Source organism: Artemia franciscana, chromosome 7, assembly GCF_032884065.1.
Source record: "Artemia franciscana chromosome 7, ASM3288406v1, whole genome shotgun sequence".
Classification (NCBI taxonomy): Eukaryota; Metazoa; Arthropoda; class Branchiopoda; order Anostraca; family Artemiidae; genus Artemia; species Artemia franciscana.
The window spans coordinates 17,455,253-17,476,949 of NC_088869.1; the positions used below are offsets into that span (position 1 = coordinate 17,455,253).

Sequence of the window (21,697 nt, forward strand, 5' to 3'; positions counted from 1 at the left end):
AGAGAAGCCTACAGCAAAAATTTCAAGCTCCTATTTACAAAAATGTGGAATTTCGTATTTTGCCAGAAGACAGATCAAGGGTGCGTGTTTATTTTTTTTTTCTCAGGGGTCATCGTATCGACCAAGTGGTCCTAGAATGTCGCAAGAGGGATCATTCTAATGGAAGTGATAAGTTCAAGTGCCCTTTTTAAGTGACCAAAAAATTGGAGCGCACCTAGGCCCCCTCCCACGCTCATTTTTTTCCCAAGGTCAACGGATCAAAATTTTGAGATAGTCATTTTGTTCCGCATAGTTGAAAAACCATAATAACTATGTCTTTGGGGATGACTTACTCCCCCTCAGTCCCTGGGGGGGGGGGCTGCAAGTTACAAACTTTGACCAGTGTTTACATGCAGTAATGGTTATTCGGAAATGTACAGACGTTTTCAGGGGGATTCTTTTGGTTTGGGGGTTGGGTTGAGGGGAGGGGGCTATGTGGGAGTATCTTTCCTTGGAGGAATATGTCATGGGGGAAGAGAAACTCAATGAAAAGGGCCCAGGATTTTCTAGCATTACAATAAAAAATACAATGAAAAATTAAACACGAAAAAGTTTTTTCAATTGAAAGCAAAGAGTAGCATTAAAACTTAAAACGAACATAGATTATTAAGCATATGAGGGGTTCTAGAAATACTTTAGCATAAAGAGCGAGGTATTTAGGAGGAGATAAATACATAGCTCTTTATACTAAAGCATTATTAGTAATTTCAACTAATTATTCTACGGCCTTTCTGATTCAGGGGTCATTTTTAAAGAATTGGGACAAAACTTAAGATTTAGTATAAAGAGCGAGGTATTAATGGGGACGAACCCCCTCATGTACATAATAAAAATATAAGAATATAAAAGTTTTTTACGTAAGTTAATTCTCAAGTTACGTATATTTTTTACTAATAAAAACGTTCGTTAAAAATTAAAAGTTCTAATTGCCTTTTTAAGTAACCGAAAAATTGGAGGGCACCTCCTTCCCCATTCCTTATTTCTCAAAATTGTCTCATCAAAATTAAGAGAAAGCCATTTAGCCAAAAAGAGAATTAGTATGCAAATTTCATTTTAATAATTGATGTGCGGAGAGCCAAAATCGAACATACATTAATTCAAAAAACGTTCAGAAATTAAATAAAAAAAACTAGTTTTTTTAGCTGAAAGCAAGGAGCGAAATTAAAACTTAAAACGAACAGAAATTACTCCGTATGTGAAATAGGTTTTCCCCTCTGCAATCCATCGCTCTTTACGCTAAAGTTTGACTCTTTGCCACAATTCTAATTTTTTAAAACAATTAAAACTTTAGCGTAAAGAGCGAAGGATTGATCACAAACGGAGTAATTTCCGTTCGTTTTAAGTTTTAATGACGCTGCTTACTTTCAGTTAAAAAAACTAGTTTTTTTATTTAATATAGATAAGTACCCAGATGTTTTCCGAGTATTTTATCTGGTATGGGGGATACTTGAGAGAGTATTTTCATGGAGAAATTTTTATCGGGGTGGAGTATTTCCATGAAGGGGGCGCTGGATGTCCCATTATTATTTAAAAAAATCAAAATTAAAATTAAAAAAAAAGTTTTTTTCAACTGAAAGTAGGGAGTAACATTAAATCTTAAAACGAAGAGAGATTGTTCGAGGGGATTCACCCCCTCGTCAATACCTTGCTCTTTACGTTAAAGTATTTGTAGTAATTTCAAAAAGAAAATCTATTCTAATTAAACGGCCTTCGTGATTCAAGGATCATTCTTAAAAAATTGGAAAAAAATTTGAACTTTAGCGCAAAGAACAAGGTATTGACGAGGAGGGGAAATTCCAAATATTATATTCCTTAATATTCCAAAATTCTTCATATTCCATGTCAATCATGGAATACCTTCATATTCCAAATTCCTTCATATTCCAAATATTAAAAAGTTTGCCCCCTTGTCAATACCTCGCTCTTAACGCAAAAATTTTATTTTCTTAAATAATGGCTGATATAAGCAATAATCTATGTTATTTTCTGGCTAATCTTAGTATTTGACTTTATATTATACACCTTCATAATTTTGATTTTACGTGATAATGAACCAAACATATTTTATGTCTTTGGCTTGTGTTGGTTATTAAATGAAATAAAAAATGATTTTTCCAACTGAAATTAAGACATAACATTAAAACTTAATACGAACATAAATTATTACGTATTTCCTTTAAAGATCTTTTCTTTCATTCATTCTAGTTACTTGATAATTGCTCAACTTTTAACTTTCATTTTCATCAAAAAAGTTTCAATTCTTTCGCTGTTCTGTTTTGGGCTATGCCTTACAAAATTACTTCCGCAAACATCACTAATTTAAGCTACGTGGAAGAAAATTTTCATGAAGAAATTTCTCGTTGGAAAGAGAATTTTCACGGAGGAGGAGCTGTGTTTCCCAAAATTGTTTCTAAAAATCAGCAAGTAAGTTTTTTCAATTGAAAGCTAAAGCTACATTAAAGTTTAAAATGAACAGAAAATATTACGTATATGAGAGGGGTTGCTACTCCTTAATAGCTCGCTCTTACACTAAACATTCTTTTATACGTTTTAAAAGAGGTTACTATTCTAATTGAACAGCCTTTGTGGTTTAGCAGTCATTCTTAAACAACTGGAAAAAAAAAAAATCAAACTTAGGCTATTATAGTTATTATTAGTAAAAAAAAGTTAAAATTGATATGCAAGTTTTGCTTTAATTATTCATGTACAGTGAATTAAATTCAATACACACATAAATTCAGATATTCACAAGTTAAATAAAAAAACATTTTTTTTCACTGACAATAAGGTACAACGTTAAAACCTAAAAGGAACAAAAATTATTCCGTATATGAAAAGGGTTGTATATGAAAAGGGTTAACATAAAAAATTAAATAAAATGAAAAATCTTGAGACAAATTTATCAACATATATATATTCTCAAGGTAGTGATTTGTTTGAACATTAAAAGATCAGGTTATAACTCACTCTATAATGAATGGCAATTGCTTCAGCCACTGTAACATTAGTGGCTAGAATTTTGCAATTAGAGTCTGGCTTAGTCTACTAATATAAAGATAGTCCTTTTTGGCCAACTGTCTTGCTCTAAAAGGAAAGCAGCTTTTCCTCGTCTAAGGTGGCTGGATGCCGTAAAGAAAATTTTAAAGTAAATGGAAACTTCTTGGGAGGGTGTAAAGAAGGAGTTTTTAATAGATTGGGACGGAAGGGGAGTCTGCGTAGCTTTTTTACCTCAGGCGGCTTGGTGCTGCGGTGAGTTGTTAGTAGTAGTTATTCAGAAAATCTTAAAAATCAATTGTATTTCTGGGAAAAGAAAACTGGGGAAAACGTCAAGTTCTGTGGTATCCCATGCCAGATGCAAGTCCCTGTTTCGTTTTTCGTTTTGTTTTCTTTTTTTCAATACATTTGTGCGTTGACATTTCATAAAACTGAATAATCAGTATGAATTGGAAAGAAATTTGACGTTAAAAATCAACGTCTTAACACCCTTCTCGGTGATCTTTGACTATATATATATATATATATATATATATATATATATATATATATATATATATATATATATATATATATATATATATATATATATATATATATATATATATATATATATATATATATATATATATATATATATATATATATATATATATATATATATATATATATATATATGTTTTATAGTTTTATATTGTATAGTTTTATATATTTGTATTATATTTTATTGTTTTGTTCTCTATTGTCTTTTCTTTTATTCTTTACATATCTTTTATCTCCAATCGATTGACATCTTTTTTTTTCTATATTTTTTTTCTATATTTTTTTTTCAATGATCCGTTGATTTTTGAATTTAAAAACAAAAAACAAAAGAGGGAATAGTTGTGGGAAAAGTCAAAGTCATGGCCAATGGTAGTAAAAAGCCAAGACAGATTGTTCAATTAAGTGGGCAGCCAAGTCAGGGTTAATTTTATCCCTTTGATTGCCGTTGTTATTGTCTCCCATTTTATGCTACACCTCTCCGTGCATGCGTGTCCCTCTCACAAATGCCGAACTAGAGTCGTACCTGTTGGAGGTTTCTTTCGCTGGGGAACACATGCAGGTTGACTTACTTGAAAATTTTCCTCTCATGCCCATGTCACTCCACAATGCTGAACTAGAGTCAACCCTCTCATGCTAATTCACGTTGGGTTAGAACCTGTTGAGGTTCGAACGTGTTAATTCACGGTGGAGTAAGGGGGAAGCAATATATTGACAAATTTGACAATCTTTATAAGAGTCCCATTCAAGGCCTACAAGGGCCTTCCACAATCTGCCCCGACTGTGAACTTGCAATTCTTTTTTTTTCTTTTTTATACAAAATAATGCCCTTTCTTTTTTGTAATTTGGTAAATGTCTCTTGTATTGCATATACGGATGATATACTTTTAGATCTAGCCGTTCTAGATCTAGCCTCTCGAATTCCGTATCATCTATTTCAAAACATTTCAAAACTGTTGGTCTGTCATTGAATATTGATAAGTGTGAGTACCTAGTCTTTAATGCAAAGTCTATGCCCATTTGAAATCCGCGTTCTAACTTCTCCATCCATTGTGTCTCTGATTTGCGGCGGTCAAGCATTCATATATATTGGAATCTACTAGCTTTTAGGATCAATATTGTACGGCATATTAAAGAAAACTTAAAGCAGGTTATCGTAAAACAGTAGCTAATCGTGGTCATTATTATCGAAAAGCGCTCGCATTGCTCTACACTAGTTTTTGCAACCATTCAATACTTTTCTTATCTGGTATTTCACCTATCCTGAAAAAAAAAAACAAGATCTGGCTGAATTGTGTATATTGTATTTCCGCTATTGTAAGTTTCTGTTTCATTTACCCCGGTCTTATAGGAAAAAGAAAATAATTCGGTATTTCGGGGCTTCTGACATTATTACTCCTTTGCGGAAGTTAGGCTCGAAATTGGAAAAGGATTATATTTTTTTTTCTCTGAGCCCCTTCCACCTCTTAGTTCGTTTATTTTCCCGTTAGTTTTCACCTGTTTTCGCTTTATAGTTGTGTTATCTATTAGCAGTTCTTTCGTTACTTGAGTTATGGTTGTGGTATATATGTTTTATCGCTCGTATAGTTGTGTTATTTTCAAATTATACTCCATAATAGAGAGGCTCCGAACACCCAGCATTGTATATTAAACTCTGAATTTGACGTTTTTTTCTAACGTGACCAGATTCGTCCTGCGCCCTGCGCCCTTTTCATTGAATTTTTCTTCCCCATGACATATTTCTCCAAGGAAAGATCCTCCCACATACCCCTTTCCCCTCAACCCTACCCCCAAAACCAAAAAAATCCCCATGAAAACGTCTGTACTCTTCCCAATAACCATTATTATATGTAAACACTGGTCGAAGTTTGTAACTTGCAGCCCCTCCCCCAGGGACTGTGGCGGAGTAAGTAATCCCCAAAGACATAGTTATTATGGTTTTCGACTATGCTGAATAAAATGGCTATCTCAAAATTTTGATCCGTTGACTTTGGGAAAAAAAATGAGCGTGGGAGGGGCCTAGATGCCCTCCAATTTTTTGGTCACTTAAAAAGGGCACTAGAACTTTTCATTTCCGTTAGAATGAGCCCTCTTGCGACATTCTAGGACCACTTGGTCAATACGATGACCCCTGGGAAAAAAACCAAAAAAACAAACAAACAAATAAACACGCACCCGTGATTTGTCTTCTGGCAAAAAATACAAAATTCCACATTTTTGTAGATAGGAGCTTGAAACTTCTACAGTAGGGTTATCTGATACGATGAATCTGATGGTGTCATTAAGATCCTACTACTTTTAGGGGGTGTTTCACCCTATTTTCCTAAATAAGGCAAATTTTCTCAGGCTCGTAACTTTTGATGGGTAAGACTAAACTTGATGAAATTTATATATTTAAAATCAGCATCAAAATGCGATTCTTTTGATGTAGCTATTGATATGAAAATTCAATTTTTTAGGGTTTTGGTTACTATTGAGCTGGATCGCTCCTTACTACAGTTCGTTACCACGAACTGTTTGATCCCCATCGGCAATCCCTCAAGACAGAGTGTTTTTTGATGTAGTTTAACATTTCTCTAAACTTTTGGTGAAAGTTCCCACTTAATACTCTTAAATGTTCCCGAGTTATTGCATATATGCCATATTGACATTCATAATGCATTTAATGTCTACTGAATTAGTTCAATATACCTCTCGATATTCACTCGAAATTTTTACTTAATACTGTTAGTTCACAGTTGCTTTTGACTTTGTTGTACAATGTTTGTTTATTCCCTGAAAGTTTCTACTGTGGTCCATGGAACTTCCTGAGATGTCAATATGACTGTCAATATGTCTTTTTGGCAACCTTGATGTATATAGTGCGTTTTGATTTTGATCAGTACCATCTGTACAATTATTTGAAAGTCGCCTTAATACCCTAAGAAGTTGCTGAGATATTTTTGATATGCCCTTTTTTCAACCTGAATGCATCTTATCGTTGAATTCAATTTGCTCTCTGATCATTCCTTGAAAGTTAAACTTGATATCAAAAGCTGTTTGTTGCGGATACTGTCTTTTGACAATTTGTTCGGGATTTATCTCAACATGCACCGAAGGTTTCAGCTTTATACTTTAAGCAATTCTTGTTATATTATAGGTTCATCATTTTGACGAAATGGATGCACATAGTGTCTTTCGATTTAGTTTAGAATCCTCCCCCAGCATCCTCTGAAAGCGTCTACTAAATACTCCTAGCCGCTTTTGATATTTTGCAGACGCGCCCTTTTGACTACTTAGGTGTATATAGTATACTTTGATTTTGTTCGACACCCTCCTCGCCAATGATTGAAGGTTTCAACTTAATACCCTTAGAAATTACTAAGATATTGGAGATGTGCTCTTTTGACTACCTGGATGCACATGTATTCTTATGAATCAGTTCGATTTTCTTCTTAACCTTCTCCTTAAAGTTTAAACTTAAAACCCCTAGCTGCTCAGTTATTGTATACTAGTCATTTTGACAATCATAATATTAGTCTACTTTTAGTCTACTTTCATGTTTAATTCCTGGTCTGACATGTTATGAGCCAAAATAATTGGACAATATCAACGCGGTAGCTCCCGAAAATATGTGGGACAGCACTGCAACGCAACTGTGACCATGACTGGGGTCTCATTCGGAACCGGTTTTAGACTGATTGGAAACCAGTAACATCTGGATTGCCTCGTGGGTTGGACCTCACTTCCTCAAGGCCATGGTCACACAACAGTTGCATGCGCAGTCAGTTAATAATTCTAGTCTCAAAACAGTTGCCCCATGGCCGCTGGACCTTAGTCGCTCCTGAGCCGTTCTTGATAGTGCAAATGCGTCTTTCTTACGACCTTGTTACACGTAGTACACCTTCCTGACTCTCATACAGTTCACCACCCTTCTCACCATCCCCGAAGACCTGACTAAATTTGATTTCAAAGGATTTCAATAAAAGGGGTACCAGAATTGATAATAAGTAAAATACGTTTAGCTACATATATATATATATATATATATATATATATATATATATATATATATATATATATATATATATATATATATATATATATATATATATATAGGTTCTTCATCACTTTTCGATGGTTTTATCTCCGTGGGGCTCTTAGAAAATGTAAATTTTTTAAATCACACCTTATCTACCCATGAAAGTTTTTGCCCAGAAAATTTCTTTTCCACCAAAAACAAATCCATGCTACCCCCGCTCCTCCTTAGGTAGTGCTCATTTTCACATCTTGTATTGACTAATTGAGTTTTAAGGAACACATTTCTATCTGTGCTTTTCCTATATCACAAAATGTTCCAGGAAAGTCTAAAAGGATTTGTTAATAGCAAGCATAATTACATGTGAAGAAAAAAGGTCTTGACCAGACATCGCAACCATCTTGAGGTTTTCGCTCTTGTAATGTATTTAGCTAGTCTTCAAAATTTATCCTTTTATAAATTTTTTAGTTCGGAAAACATATTGTCTATTGTCTGCAAATGATTGACTTTTCTTTTCTTTTCTAGATAATGAAGTAGCTGGGCAGTAAATTTCGGAACTCTCTGTGTAGCCTGTTCTCTGTTGCATTCGTCTTTTTGTGTATAGACGCTTATTTTACATAAAAAGACAGTGCAGCAGAACTGGTTTCTTATAATTTTAAAGTTTAAATAAAAAAAACAAGGGTTCTAAACCTCAAGTTAAATAGAATCTCAGTAAAATTCGCGTATATTTTTTTTTGCTCCCCTTTTTATATTTTACTAAAAAAAATAGAACCCTCAAAAAAATTTTAATCAGTTTTGCTTCCATTTTTTGCTCATCCTTCACCTAACGAATTTACTGCTCATTGAAGCTGTGCAATTATGTGGCCTCTGCTCCTGCCAAAGAACCTCTTCCTGACTCAACATACAACAACATTTTTTTATTTTATATTTTAATATAAATTTAATCAATAAAATATTGTTTCTTTGTATTCTTGCAAACTGCTTGTTGTTCTTAGAGCTAGGGATAGTTCATAGGGACAGAGCACAAGATAGGGAAAATTTAAATAAATACATAACTATGTTTATCAAAACAATTTATGAAGAGCACTTACTATACACGAACAACTATTGTATACTTTCAACTTTAAGCATCCCCTTTTAAGAAGGGGATGCCATGAAGGAAAAGAGATATTGTGGTTATGTTTCAAAAACAGTTTCGACAGACCAATTTTGGGCCCGCCCTTTTATATTTGCGGATTAATGCTAAACTTAAAAAACGTAGCTAGGACTTTTTTATATATAGAGTGAACCTGATAAAAGTAGGAAAGGGGATCTTGCTTGTCCAAAAACCCCAATGCCAGGGTTTACTGTATCTATATGCTTACTAATGGTGAAGTAATAATAATCATATAATGACTAAAATAATTCATTCTTTCAAATTTATTGACCATCGGGTAAAGAATAATTCCAATTGAAAATATATTGTGTATTCATTGAAGAGGCAATGCTACTAATTGTTTTGGGGAGTTAAATTAGGGTTGCTCAACTCATATTAATGGCCTTTTCCGTTTCTTTTTGTGCTGGATTTCTTCATTCAATTTAGTCTGTTTGGTTTAAGATTGTTAACCTAGATGATTGGACTTATGCCCGCTCTGATCTCTAAAATTGTGTCTTTTCTTTCGCGAAAATGCATCGTTTTCATGAATTGAATTTTTAAATCAAATAACTGTGTAGACAGTACTTTTGCGTTGATGATAGCTTCTGGTCTATGGATGTGCATCCTAACCCCAAAAAACCTTTGGGCGTTTTCATGAGTATCTAGGCTTGCATGAGAAGCCTAGAGGAAACTTTTAAGAACCTAATAAAATTATTGAAGAAGAATTTTTATCGTCCTTCAAAAGAACTATGCCGTAAGGTCGTGGAAATATGGCATATATTTTATGAAATTTTACAAAATATAAAACGCCCTTTAAACCGTCAATTTTTGAAAAGACGTTATACTTTTGACTGTGGGGGAGACCTGTACTTAACGCTTTCGGTCTCTAAAACTCATGAAAATTTGGTTATAATAGATTCTGAGTTGATTGTAAATCGAATGTAACTCTAGAACAAAAGAGGTAATAGCATTAAGCGTTAATTATTTATAGCATAAGTGCAACAGCATTTTTCATAAGCTTGCTCTTTGGGAAACAAGTTCTTTCTGCTGTTGTAATTGAAAATCCCCATTATAACAATTTTTTTGCCGATTCGAGATATAAGGCTCAACCCCTTTTCATAGATTGTTGGCAACAGTAGTATTTTTTTATTAATGACTTTAGTGCAATCAGGCTGTCTAAACATAGGAATTAACTATCCTTTGTGAGGTGTTTCTTTACCTACCGTAACGGTGATACTAGTATATAACTAGTAAGAATGGTGGGTACTCATAAGAATATCCATTGACACCCTGTTATATCTCTAGAAGCCGTATTATTAATTCTTTAGAGGAGTATAAACAGCTTTCTATGAGCTCTGCAGAACACGGGCATTCATTTTTGGGAACAAGCTTTGTATAAAATTTGCAGAGAAGTATAATTGAGATGGATGGCATTGTGTCCATAGAAGGTATAATTTCACCATGCTTTCTTGTCCAGAAGGAACAAACCCATTCGAGAATATCTACCGCGTGAATGGATGGTGAAAATATATTTTTGAGGAGATGGGATTAATCAATATTCTTTATAGCTTTACCTCCAAATATGAAACCAGGGTGTTGCACGATCTTTGACTGACTAACTGATCTTTTGTGTGTTCTCTCTGTCTTTGATTTTTGGAAACTGACCCTCTTGGCAATAGATAACTTTTCTGTCTCCACAAGATATACCTGTGGGTACCGGGAAACCTAGGTTGTGTCTCCATTTCTAAGGACATTTGTCAGTATCAGTAAAAAAGTATAGAGAATTCTTTACCTCAAAACAGCGTCGATCTGAAAACACTGTCAATTAGTCCAATCTGTTTTAATGTATTGCACCTTGTATACGGTAAAGCCCTGCTTGTCCATAAATTTGGTCATGATAAAAGTTGAAAAAATCAAAAAGAAAATGTTATCCACTAATATTTAACATTTGCACCATAATGCATTTTAAATTACATAAGTCGATTTTTATTCTGTTGACAAGATTATTACCTGCCCTTTAAATAAATTAAATAAAAAAAACTAGTTTTTTTAACTGAAAGTAAGGAGCGACATTAAAACGAACAGAAATTACTCCGTATATGAAATGGGTCGTCCCCTCCGCAGTCCCTCGCTCTTTACGCTAAAGCTTTTAATTGTTTTAAAAAGTAGAATTGTGGCAAAGAGTCAAACTTTAGCGTAAAGAGCGAGGGACTGCGGAGGGGACAACGCATTTCATATACGGAGTAATTTCTGTTCGTATTAAGTTTTAATGTCGCTCCTTACTTTCAGTTAAAAAAAACTAGTTTTTTTTTTATTTAATTTCTGAACGTTTTTGAATTAATGCATGTTTGATTTTGGCTCTCCGCACATAAATTATTGAAATGAAATTAGTATATTAATTTTTTTTTGGCTAAATGGCTTTCTCTTAGTTTTAATCAGACGATTTTGAGAAATAAGGGGTGGGGAAGGAGACCTAGCTGCCCTCTAATTTTTCGGTTACTTAAAAAGGCTACTAGAACTGTTAATTTTCAACGAACGTTTTTATTAGTAAAAAATATACGTAACTTAAGAATTAACTCACGTAACAAACTTTTATATTCTTATGTTTTTATTATGTGTACGAGGGGGTTTGTACCCTCGTTAATACCTCGCTCTTTAAACTAAATCGTAAGTTTTGTCCCAATTCTTTAAGAATGACCTCTGAATCAAAAAGGCCGTAGAATAAATAGTTGAAATTACTAAAAATATTTTAGCATAAAGAGCTAGGTATTTATCTCCTCCTAAATACCTCGCTCTTTATGCTAAAGTATTGTTAGAGCCCCTCATATGCGTAATAATCTCTGTTCGTTTTAAATTTCAATGCTATTCCTTACTTTCATTTGAAAAAACGTTTTCATGTTTATTTTTTCATTGTTTTTTGTATAGTAATGCTAGAAAATCCTGTGCCCTTTTCATTGAATTTTTCTTCCCATATGACATATTCCTCAAAGTAGAGATCCTCCCACAAAGCCCTCTCCCATCAACCCCACCCCCAAACCAAAAAATCCCCATGAAAACGTCTGTACACTTCCCAATAACCATTACTATATGTAAACACTGGTCAAAGTTTGTAACTTGCAGCCCCTACCCTAAGGATTGTGGGGGAGTAAGTCATTCCCAAAGACATAGTTATTATGGTTTTCGACTATGCGGAACAAAATGGCTATCTTAAAATTTTAATCTGTTGACTTTCGAAAAAAAATTAGCGTGGGAGGGGGCCTATTTGCCCTCCAATTTTTTATCACTTAAAAAGGGCACTAGAACTTTTCATTTCCGTAAGAATGAGCCCTCTTGCGACACTCTAAGACCACCTGGTCGATACTATGACCCCTGGGGAAAAGAAAAAAAAAACAACAAACAAACAAATAAACACGCACCCGTGATTTGTCTTCTGGCAAAAAATATGAAATTCCACATTTTTTTAGATAGGAGCTTGATAATTTTTGCTATGGAGTTCTCTGATATAGCGAATGCGATAGTATGATGTTCGTTAAGATTCTATGACTTTTAGGGGATGTTTCCCCCTTTTTTCCAAAATAGGGCAAATTTTCTCAGGCTCGTAACTTTTGATGACAAAGACTAAATTATTTGAAACTTGTATATTTAGAATCAGCGTGAAAATTCGATCCTTTTGATGTATCTTTTAGCATCAAAATTCCGTTTTTTAGAGTTTCGTTTACTATTGAGCCGGGTCGCCCCTTACTACAGTTCTTTACCACGAACTGTTTGAAAAGAAAATAATTCGGTATCTCGGGGCTTCTGACATTATTATTCCTTTGTGGAAGTTAGGCTCAAAATTGAAAAAGGATTATATTTTTTCCCTGGGTCCCTTCCAACTCTTAGTTCGTTTATTTTCCCGTCAGTTTTCACCTGTTTTTGCTTTATAGTTGTGTTATCTCTTAGCAGTTCTTTCGTTAGTTGAGTTATGGTTGTGGTATATATGTTTTATCGCTCGTATAGTTGTGTTATTTTCAAATTATACTCCATAATAGAGAGGCTCCGAACACCCAGCACTGTATATTAAGCTCTGAATTTGACGTTTTTTTCTAACGGGGGAAATTTCTTTCCCCCATGGCATATTTCTCCAAGGAAAGATCCTCCCACATAGCCCCCTCCCCTCAACCCAACCCCCAAAACCAAAAAAAATCCCCCTTAAAACGTCTGTACACTTCCCAATAACCATTATTATATGTAAACACTGGTTGAAGTTTGTAACTTGCAGCCCCTCCCCCAGGGACTGTGGGGGAGTAAGTCATCCCCAAATACATAGTTATTATGATTTTCGAATATGCTGAACAAACTTGCTATCTCAAAATTTTGATCTGTTGACTTTGGGAAAAAAATGAGCGTGGGAGGGGGCCTAGATACCCTCCAATTTTTTTGGTCACTTAAAAAGGGTATTAGAACTTTTCATTTCCGTTAGAATGAGCCCTCTTGCGACATTCTAGGACCGCTTGGTCGATACGATGACCCCTGGGGAAAAAAAAAACAAACAAACAAATAAACACGCACCCGTGATTTGTCTTCTGGCAAAAAATACGAAATTCCACATTTTTGTAGATAGGAGCTTGAAATTTCTACAGTAGGGTTCTCTGATACGCTGAATCTGATGGTGTCATTTTTGTTAAGATCCTACGACTTTTAGGGGGTGTTTCCCCCTATTTTCCTAAATAAGGCAAAATTTCTCAGGCTCTTAACTTTTTATGGCTAAGACTAAACTTGATGACACTTATATATTTAAAATCAGCATTAAAATGCAATTCTTTTGATGTAGCTATTGATATCAAAATTCAATTTTTTAGAGTTTTGGTTACTATTGAGCCGGATCGCTCCTTACTACAGTTCGTTACCACGAACTGTTTGAAATGGTTGATGGCCTCTTTTGAATTATGCTATTGAAAACAGGAAGTTTTGCATAAAAAGCAAAAAGTTCAAACCAAACGAGAACCAAAAAGTAAAATCCAAAAGATTTTGCATAAACTATTAGTTTGAGCAAAATAATCTTGATAAATCAAGCAGAAATCCATAAGAGAAGGAAACTTAAAATAAAGAAAAATGAAAAGAGTGAATGAAAGCAAGCTTAGAATGAACGTAAGTTGCCGTAAGTAAGGGTGGTGATGTCTAGTGCGGGCTAATCAACAAAAAACTTAAAAAATCCTCAGAAAAACCGGTAATTTAAGGCATTACTTAAAGTTTATTTTAGCTCTTTGGATGCAAGTTTCGAGTAGGGACTATAAGAATGATTGATAAAACCCAGAAGATTAAATACGATTTTACGTTTCATTCTGACACAATCTTCCTATATTAGCTATCTTACAAAACAAAACTGAGTCTTCGTCAGTATGGATATATACACTGTCTGTGTCAACTAGAATTTCCCTGTGGACATTGAGATTGGCTAAGCCATTTCGCCTACTTTCAGACGTCACGTTTCTTAGATATGTCTTGATTCTCCGAAGTGTAAAAGGAGCGCTCTGTTGTGCTGGTCGATACAGGTATAGTGATTAAAATATTAAGTAAGATATGGATGTTCGGAGAGATTGCTTTGTCACAAATATTTAGAAAATCAGTTGCATTGACATGGTGTGCCGTGTTCCGTTAGAGAAATTTTTGCCAAATTTTTCTTTCCGCCATCAAACGTTTAAGGTGTTGTTTTCCAAATCTTCTTCATAAATTTCAATCAACTTCAAAAATGGCTCTTTCATCTCTTTACTTTCTTCACTATTCTGTGGATAAGTGTGAAGCAAACAGTGAAACCCTTTTAAAATATTCTTGTGCTTTAAGAGACGTTCTTCTATAAAGTTTTATACTTTCAATCCAGAAGATAAATAAGTTAATTCTTTAAAATTGTTCTGTGCTTTCGGCTGAGACATTTCTTCTGTGTATCTGCTTGTCTACAATCCTTGTAACACCAATTGTAGTTCCATTCAATTTGGCCATTTTTGGCCAAATTTCTATTCAATTTGGCCAAAGAAAATAAAATCAGTGAAAAATAGAATGTTAAACTTTATTTTGCCATGGGGGGGGGGGGAAGGAAGGTGCCAGCACGCCATAAGCTGAACACCTTACGAATCGTGCATGTTGTTTCAATATCTCTGGCGGGGTGTCCATATTGCTGATGGACGGGTTCTCTTTAGTAACAAACGTAGTGAGAGCCAATTCAAGTTTTGTTCCACTTTCTTTTTATAGCTCTTTAATGTTAACAATGCTTGATATAGCAACAGGGCCCTTGACTGATACCTAGTGCTTTGCTCAATCTTTGACAAAATTTTTTAAGGCCTACTACCGCTCTATCTTGATAGGTCCATAGAACTTGCTTGGTTTCTTTTTTTTCTGAATTAAGTATTTACAGTATACATTACAATATAATACTCTTCTGATCTTGTCAAGTGACTGACAAAATTCAATCCATTTTATTCAATCCAAATTTCAATTTTCAACCCATCAGCTAACAATGGTCCCCCAATTACCTAAAAAAAAAAATCACATAATACCAATCTATTAGCTTTATACAAGTTCATAATTTTTCCTTTTTCCATTTCAAACACCATAATTAGTTAAGGCCTTTTCATTGTAGTTGCCCTGAAAAATTAAAAAAGTACACCAGCTTTGCCTGAAAAACTTTATTGAAGACACGGCTGAATGTGAAAATTGCCTTTGCTTTTGAAATTTATTCTGCTTTTCAACTGGCTGCAAACTACCACATTTTCTTATATTTTCTCATGCTGTCGATAAATGAATTTCTTAAATTGAAATTGCTGGAACTCAAATAAGAAAAAATAATATGTAAAAATATCGTACAGATATGTAAGTTTCTGAACCGTCTCTATTTGACAATTTTAATTGTTTTAAAAAGTAGAATTGTGGCAAAGAGTCAAACTTTAGCGTAAAGAGCGAGGGATTGCGGAGGGGACAACTCATTTCATACACGGATTAATTTCTGTTTGTTTTAAGTTTTAATGTCGCTCCTTACTTTCAGCTAAAAAAATTAGTTTTTTTTATTTAATTTCTGAACGTTTTTGAATTAATGCATGTTTGGTTTTGGCTCTCCGCACTTAAATTATTAAAATGAATTTGTATATTAATTCTTTTTTTGGCTAAATGGCTTTCTCTTAGTTTTGATCAGACGATATTGAGAAATAAGGGGTGAAGAAGGAGGCCGAGTTGCCCTCCAATTTTTCGGTTACTTAAAAAGGCGACTAGAACTTTTAATTTTTAACGAACGTTTTTATTAGTAAAAAATACACGTAACTTAAGAATTAACTTACGTAACAAACTTTCATAACCTTATATTTTTATCATGTATACGAGGGGGCTGGTACCCTCGTTAATACCTCGCTCTTTATACTAAATCCCAAGTTGTGTCCCAATTCTTTAATAATGACCCCTGAATCAAAAATGCCGTAGAATAAATAGTTGAAATTACTAAAAATACTTTAGCATAAAGAGCAAGGTATTTATCTCCTCCTAAATACCTCGCTCTTTATGCTAAAGTATTTTTAGAACCCCTCATATGCGCAATAATCTCTGTTCGTTTTAAGTTTCAATGCTACTTCTTCCTTTCATTTGAAAAAAAAAGTTTTCATGTTTATTTTTCATTGTTTTCTTATAGTAATGCTAGAGAATCTTGCGCCCTTGTCATTGAATTTTTCTTCCCCCATGACAGATTCCTCCAAAGAAAGATCCTCCAACATAGCCCCCTCTCCTCAGCCCCACCCCTCAAACAAAATAAAATCCCCCTGAAAACGTCTGTACGCTTCCCAATAACCATTACTATATGTAAACACTGGTCAAAGTTTGTAACTTGCAGCCCCTCCCCCAGGGATTGTGGGGGAGTAAGTCATCCTCAAAGACATAGTTATTATGGTTTTCGACTATGCTGAACAAAATGGCTATCTCAAAATTTTGATCCGTTGACTTTGGGAAAAAATGAGCGCGGGAGGGGGCCTAGATGGCCTCTAATTTTTTTGGTCACTTAAAAAGGGCACTAGAACTTTTCATTTCCGTTAGAAAGAGCCCTCTTGCTACATTCTAGGACCACTTGGTCGATACGATGACCCCTGGGGAAAAAAAAACAAACAAATAAACACGCACCCGTGATTTGTCTTCTGGCAAAAAATACGAAATTCCACATTTTTGTAGATAGGAGCTTGAAATTTCTACAGCAGGGTTCACTGATACGCTGAATCTGATGGTGTCATTTTCGTTAAGATCCTACGACTTTTAGGGGGTGTTTCCCCCTATTTTCCTAAATAAGGCAAATTTTCTCAGGCTCGTAACTTTTGATGGGTAAGACTAAACTTGATGAAACTTATATATTTAAAATCAGCATTAAAATGCGATTCTTTTGATGTAGAGTTTTGATGCGATTCAATTTTTTAGAGTTTTCGTTACTATTGAGCCGGGTCGCTCCTTACTACAGTTCGTTACCACGAATTGTTTGAAAATTAAAATAAAATGAAAAATCTTGAGACCAAGTTATCAACAAGTATATATTCTCAAGCTAGTGATTTGTTTGAACATTTAAAGATCAGGTTACAAGTCACTCTAATAATGTAAGGAAATTTTTAAAGGAAATGGGAAATTCTTGGGAGGGTGTAAATAGGGAGGTTTTTAATAGATTGGGACGGAGGAGGAGTTGAAATTCTAGAAATCCTTTTCACAAAAAAACAAAAAAATAAATAAAATGAAAAATCTTGAGACAGCGTAAAGTTATCAACATGTATATATTCTCAAGCTAGTGATTCGTTTGAACATTTAAGGATCAGGTTACAACTCACTCTAATAATGAATGACAGTCACTTCAGGCACTGTAATATTAGTGGCTTGAATTTTGCAATTTGAGAGTCTGGCTTAGGCTACTAATACCAAGATAGTCTTTTTAGGCCAACTGTCTTGGGCTAAAAGGAAAGCAGCTTGTCCTCGTCTGAGGTGGATAAATGCCAAAAATATAATTTTTATAGGAAATGGGAACTTCTTGGGAGGGTGTAAAGATGGAGGTTTTTAATAGATTGGGACGGATGAGGAGTCTGCGTAGCTATTTTTGCCTCATGTGGCTTGGTGCTGCGGTGAGTTGTTAGTAGTAATTATTTAGATAAGCTTAAAAATCAATTGTATTTCTGGGACAAGAAAACTGGGGAAAACGTCAAGTTCTGTGGTATCCCACGGCAGATGTAAGTCCCTGTTTCTTTTTTCCTTTTGTTTTCTTTTTTTCAATACATTTGTGCGTTGACATTTCAAAAAACTGAATAATCAGTATGAATTGGAAAGAAATTTGACGTTAAAAATCAACGTCTTAACACCCTTCTCGGTGATCTTTGACTAGAAAAAAACTAAAACAAGTTATGATATACATAATATATATTTTATATTATATAGTTGTATATATTTGTATTATATTTTACAGTTTTGTTCTCTATTGTCTTTTCTTTTATTCTTTACATATCTTTTATCTCCAATTAATTGACATCTCTTTTTTTTCTAGGTTGGCAATTAAAAAGCTGAGCAGTAAATAAATTTCTGTGAATGAAGTCTGGAGCCTGTTGCCGTCTTTTTGTGTGATAGCCTTCATTTTCACAGAGAAAGGCGTTGCAACAGAGCAGGCTTCTTGTAATTGTAAAATTAAAATAATAATCAAGGGTTCTCAACCGTAAGCTAATTTAATTCTCTGTAAAATTGTTGTTTAAGTTCTTTTTCCTTTCTACATTTTAAAATAAATGGAACCCTTTACATTTTTGAATCTATTATCTTTTTTGCTGATCCCTCACTAAACAAATTTACTGCTCATCCTTACTACACTTCTGCTTCTTCTATGGCCTCTGCTTCTCTGCCAAACAACCATTTCCTGAGTCAACAAACAAGAATATTGACATTTTATTTTATCTTTATCTTAATAAAAATTGAAAAGCTCGTTTAAGCAAAACTTTTTTATTTCGTATTCTTAGAGCTAGTCATATACTCAGTACTTGCCATTCCTTTAGTCAGGTATTAAGAAAAGGACCCTGATGAAAAGATTGAATCAGGAAAGGCGATCTCGATTTGGTTTGGAAAGATTGATTTGGAAAGGCGATCTCGCTCAAAATCCTAATCCTGTAATCTGTCATTCTTTTTTTTTTATTAGAATTAGAAGTAGCACATTTTTGCGGCTATATTGAGCATCTAGATGCTCAGTAACATAATCATACGCATCAATCAAATTAGTCTCAACCCAGCGTCCATGTCTGAAGCCATGCTGACTATCACTGAGCAGCTCATTGGTGGTCAAGTGTTCGACAATGAGAATATTCACGATTCCTTCTAAGATTTTACCAGCTACAGATGTAAGACTAATGGGTCGATAATTGGAAACGCTGGAATAGCTACCCTCTTTGTGTACAGGTGTAACGTTGACACTGGCAACCAGCGTGTGTCAACCCTGGGGAGACCCTCCAACAAGGTTGACTCTAGTTCGGCATTGTGTAGTCACAAGCATCATGAGAGGTGTAGCCTAAGTGAGAGACAGTAACAACGGCAATCAAAGGGGTAAAATTAACCTTGACTTGATGCCCACTTAATTGCACTATCTGTCTTGGCTTTTTTTCTACAATTGGCCATACACTTGACTTTTCCCACAACTATTTCATGTTCCATTCAAAAATGCGTGAACACTTTTAAATGGACTACTCAATTCAGCTGCTATATCTTTTGGGGTACTATCTATATTGCCATTCACCAGTAGTTCCCTAACTGAGTGTCTCCGGATTCCGAGCTGAAGCATAGTTCCAAAATCTCTTAGGATTAGATTTTGAATCCAATGCCAATCCCTCTCTATATTCTGTCGTAAGCTTTCTCGTGAAATACCTAATTTTATTTCTGTCATTCTTTTTTATATTAGAATTAGAAGTAGCACATTTTTGCGCTCATTAATTTATGCCATTAATTTATCAGCCCTTTGTATTCTGTAGAATTGAATATCATCTATTAGGGTGAGAGTCAATTTATGTTACCTCTTTTAGAGATAAAAATTTTCTTTTAGGTTTTTGTACATCGAAGCCTGAAACTTTTACAGTAGTGCTCTCTGATATGTCAAAACTCGCGGTGTAATTTTCATTAAAATCTTTTATTTCCTGAAGCTTTTCCCCTTCCTTTTGAGGAAGAGGGATTTTTCCCCCTTCCTCAGAAGGGGGAAAATTTTCTCCAGTTTCTCCAGTTTCAAATTTTCTCCAGTTTCTAGCTTTTGATCAATTACAGTTTAATATAAACTTATAACAAGTCTTATATATAATAATATATAATATACGTAACTCTTAATAATTTTTAGTTATTAAAGTTAACAAAGTAAAAGCATTTTAGATGTATTTTGTTTGCACTAAAGTGGAAATTATGTTCCGATCTTGAGAATGTTCCTAAGATATTGCTGACTCGGCCATCTGACAACATGCATGCAAACGGTGTGTTGAAATTTTGTTCAGTTTACCTTCTCAAAAGTCCCTGCAAATTTCACCTTCATACATTTAGTTATACTTGTAATAGAAGTAGCACTAGTACAAATAGCTCTAGTATTATTAACATATCTCCTTTTGTTTAGTTGCACAGCCGTCTTATCAAGTCCTGTATGTTTCAACTCAATTCAATTAGCCGTTGCTATGGCATTGCCGATATCTCCTTTTGATAACCTGTGTATTCATATACTTCATAAATTTTCATCTTATTGATCTTAGCCTTAGTTAAATTTAAAAAAAGAACTTTTTTAACTGAAAGTCATTAGCAACATTGAAACTCAAAACGGAAGCAAAATATTATGTATATTAGGATTGCCCCCTTCCTCAATACTTTCTTTTTAACATAGGGTTTTACCAGAACATAAGGAAACATGTTATAAGGACACATCTTATTTCACAATATGCAAAGTACGCAAGGGGAAAAGCTTAGTTAACACATTTCGCAAGGGGAAAAACCCATATCTCCACTTCATTCACTGTTGCACAGTTTTTGTGCTTTTTTTTTACATAGTTCTGAAAAATAAACATGGATGCAATTAATCGCCCTCAGTCCCATCTAATAGTTATCACTAAATTATATTAAAAGACAAATACTTATAAATTTAGATTATTAGATTAGATGACGATTTTGTTTGGTTTATACACAATTTTCAAGACCTAGAGAATAGACACAAACATTTAAAAATATAATAGAAAAACTGGAAATACAGGGAAAATAGTGAAGATAAGATTCACCGCCTACAGCATATGTTAACTAGGACTGGGCAATGTGAAGTAAGAATTGTTTTATTAACATATTTCTTTATGTTCTGGTCAGGCCCAAGGCTCATTCGAAAACAAAATTAAAACCCACGGTTAATCTGACTATGATTACCCTCTTTGCACCAATGCTCGGAATCAAACAATTCGTTGTAACGAACTGTAGGAAAAAGCGACCAGGCTCAATAGTAAACGAAACTCTAAAAACGGAATTTTGATACTAATAGATACATGAAAAGAATTAGATTTTTATGCTGATTTTAAATATATAAGTTTCATCAAATTTAGTCTCACTCAGCAAAAGTTACGAGCCTGAGGAAAATTTGCCTTGTTTTGAAAAATAGGGGACAACACCCCCTAAGAGTCATACGATCTTAACGAAAATCACACCATCATATTCAGCGTATCAGAGAACCCAACTATAGATGTTTCAAGCTCTTATCTATAAAAATGTGGAACTTCATTGTATATAAAGAATTGTTATATAAAGAATTGGTTATTGGGAAGCATACAGACGTTTTCAGGATTTTTTATTTATAGTGGAGAAGGTGGTAGGGGTGAGGGTTACTTGGGAGAATCTTTCCATGTGGGAAGAGACATTTCCGTAAAGGGGCGCTGGATTTCCCAGTATTATTTAAAAATGATCAGAAATTGAATAAAAAAAAACAAGTTTTTTGAAACGAAAGTCAGAAG

General features: G+C 34.2%; 1 protein-coding gene and 1 long non-coding RNA gene across 2 annotated transcripts in view; one reads left to right on the forward strand and one right to left on the reverse strand.

The window, feature by feature from the left end:
- Positions 1-21,697, reverse strand: part of LOC136028917 (uncharacterized) — a 166,321-nt gene that overhangs the window by 45,942 nt on the left and 98,682 nt on the right. The window lies entirely within an intron of this gene.
- LOC136028920 (uncharacterized) lies at positions 13,480-18,687 on the forward strand. The gene is made up of 2 exons (XR_010617922.1): positions 13,480-14,260; positions 18,250-18,687. It is a non-coding gene; the product is annotated as an uncharacterized LOC136028920 (long non-coding RNA).